This window comes from Haliotis asinina, chromosome 8, assembly GCF_037392515.1.
Source record: "Haliotis asinina isolate JCU_RB_2024 chromosome 8, JCU_Hal_asi_v2, whole genome shotgun sequence".
Classification (NCBI taxonomy): domain Eukaryota; kingdom Metazoa; phylum Mollusca; class Gastropoda; order Lepetellida; family Haliotidae; genus Haliotis; species Haliotis asinina.
The window spans coordinates 24,599,327-24,602,296 of record NC_090287.1 but is presented as its reverse complement, the minus strand read 5'-3'; positions in this window follow the sequence as shown (position 1 = coordinate 24,602,296).

Genomic DNA, 2,970 nt, shown 5'->3' with positions numbered 1-2,970 from the left:
CGGGAGGTAGGCATGGCGATTTATAGCAACGGAAAAGCCCATCGCCAAATGCAAATATGTTGCAGATGAATTTAAATGTCGCTTCGGAGAGATTTCGATGTTTTCTACTAATAGGCTTATTGTCTAATGTGCAAAGTAGGGATAGATGCCGGCACGGTCCCTGTCACTATTCATGTAGATATACAATTACTGCATGGGCGGATGCAAGTGTATGTGTGATTTTTTGCTTTGCTTTTTTGGTGTATGTGTGTGCGTGCGTGCGTGCGTGTGTCCAGGAATATTGGAAGTAGACTCCTGGCACAAACGGAAAAGAGTCATGGCACAAACGGAAAAGAGGCATGGAATTATTTCTATTATTAATTTTATGTGTATATTTGGACTCTTTTGTCTCCACTTTGATCTAATTCCTCGTTGACTTTCCCCGATAGTGCATCATGACCTAATTGTTTCATCTCCACATTTGTACATATACCACTTAAAACGTGACCTAATTTACTTGCAAATTCAAATACAGACAATTTGTGCAACAAATGTAAAACATATTTTACAACAGAACGTGGCCCACAGCCAGATGTTATTTATGTATTTATTTATTTATTCAGTGATATGGATATTACAGCTTACGAAATGCAGAATTATTTTGTAGCAGTAGTTAGTGGCAGCGGTAGTGGTACATCACTGATTCCCACAGCAGTGTATAACAGTTTAAGATAGTCTGTCGTACAAACTCTGAGGTAAATATATCCAAGAAAGCCCACGCAAGTCTAGATTTCTATAATTTCAGGAAAATGAAAAAAGTCTCAGTTCTCCATTTCATTTTAATTGTTTTTCACTATGAACGTTTTTCAGTAAAATATGTCTAAGTGTATCCCGAAACTACGTAGACAAAAGCCTGTCATCTTCATCTTCCCATATATCTGCAAATGTGTTAACATTACGTAAAGCAGGTTAAAGAGAAAGGGCAAGTCTTTCTCGTGAGGTAGATTTGACATGACAAAACAGAAGCGACAAAGCCCTTTCTACATCCATGTGTGATGCCCATTTCTGGTGTCCCCAGTGTGATATTGCTTAAATATTGCTGAAAGCAGCGTAAAACTGAACTCGCTCACTCACTTTCTACATCCCTTAGAAATACCCGATAAAAGCAGAGTTGATGGTAAAATTCTGATTGTAAACCAAAGGTCACTTTCTTACTTTCTTTCTCTAATCTGACTGACTGAAAAACGGAATCAAATGGTATTCGATTCATTCCGGTAATTGCAAGACTTTTCGCTGCGTATAAATACATACAAATTAAAGGTACTGTTTTCGCTTCCACCGATTTCAAGATGTCTTCTTGCATTGTTTAGCCTGTTTTGAGCATTACCCTGTGTCTGCAAGTCTAGCAAAGTCGGCAAAGTCCTCTGGGTGTAATTCAAGTTTCCATGGTGTGTATGCTCTGCTGGATTTGATGCAGATGTCTCTAGTCAGCTACGACCTGTCCTACAGTTCTCTTGCCATTGCTAATTATCATGGTGACTTGACTAATTTGGTCCAGAATCTTTTTTCTGAATGTAATCGGTCTCAGACATTTTTTCTTTTGCTGAGTTTGAGGCTTTCATGATTCACACGCAGGACCATCAAAGCTGTTACAAGCAAAATGTTGTAAATGTCATAAACCCCTGTCTCCAAAGCGTGAACGGTATCAGTTGGTAGGTAATCAGTGTTACCAAGCAAATAATCAACAAGTACCCTAACGCAGTCTATGTGCAGAATTATCATTTAATGGCGTGTGTGTGATATTTGGAAACAGTATGCATGCACATCGACTGTGTGACGTTTTCCGGCATTATCAATATCACCAAGGATAATTAGACTGCATAAAAAAAACAGATAAATGTTTCTTGGGCACATTGTTTTCAAAAGTGACGAGTGTGGAACACATTCTCATTTTTTCCCCTCAGAAATAGTTTGGAATGTTTAGCACGTGTTGGTGAGTTGTAGATTCAGTCACACTCGTTCTTGCAGACACTCATTCTTATAGTGGACAATTTGACGATCTTGACGCGGGCAAGTCAAAATTATTCTTTTTAAATGGCAATAAAAATTCTTACGCTCACAAAGAAAAGTGCCTCGCCGATGCCCGAGAAACATTTATTTTTTTTCTATTTAGCCTTAAAAGTCCCTGGTCTAGGACAAATATTCGTTAGGACAGGTCGTAACATTACGAACGCACTGTGGATCTGGAGGTAGATTATCGGAGCTCTCTTAGTGCTAAGATAGTCGTAAGTTAGTGTATGGCACTTACCACTGTCTTAGCTCTTAATGAGCTTAGAAAATCCATAACCTGCACCCATTTCCTTTAATATAGTGCAGATGCATATGTCGCCTTTAACAATAGCAGAAGATATAACTGAGCCCACTTATGAACGCTCACTTGTTGATAGCTAATATTTTCACGATCTCTACATGAGGTATTGGTGAGATGTTCTGTCCACAATTCCGAAACAATTCAAATTCATATTTTCATTGTGACTTGTTGTAACTAGAAGGATTTCTGTTAAAGGATGTTTTCCCCACTTGTAAAAACTGAAAGGAGGGGGTGACAAGAATATAATTACAAATCCCTTTCTCGCAATTTTTCGAATCTCGGATCCGTTAATTGAAAAATTACACCGGCAATTTCCCGCCACATTCCACTAACTGCCACCTGTTGAAGGTTGCCGTGAAGGTTTTTGCACTAATAGGCAATCAATAAAGTTGACAAATGCCAATAAGTAGTTCCCAACGAGGGCAGGAGACGCGTCCTGATTGTGGGGACCGAAGCAGGTCAAGGCAGTGTTCAACAGAACCGAGTACTACCCTGACCAATTAATTGGCACTACAGTGACGCGCGTCGTCGCCGCTCGGAGTGCAAGTAGCAGCAGACGATATTAGCAGACGAGAAGCTGCTTTAAAACGGGGACGAGGAGCGCAGTAAATGGAGTGTAA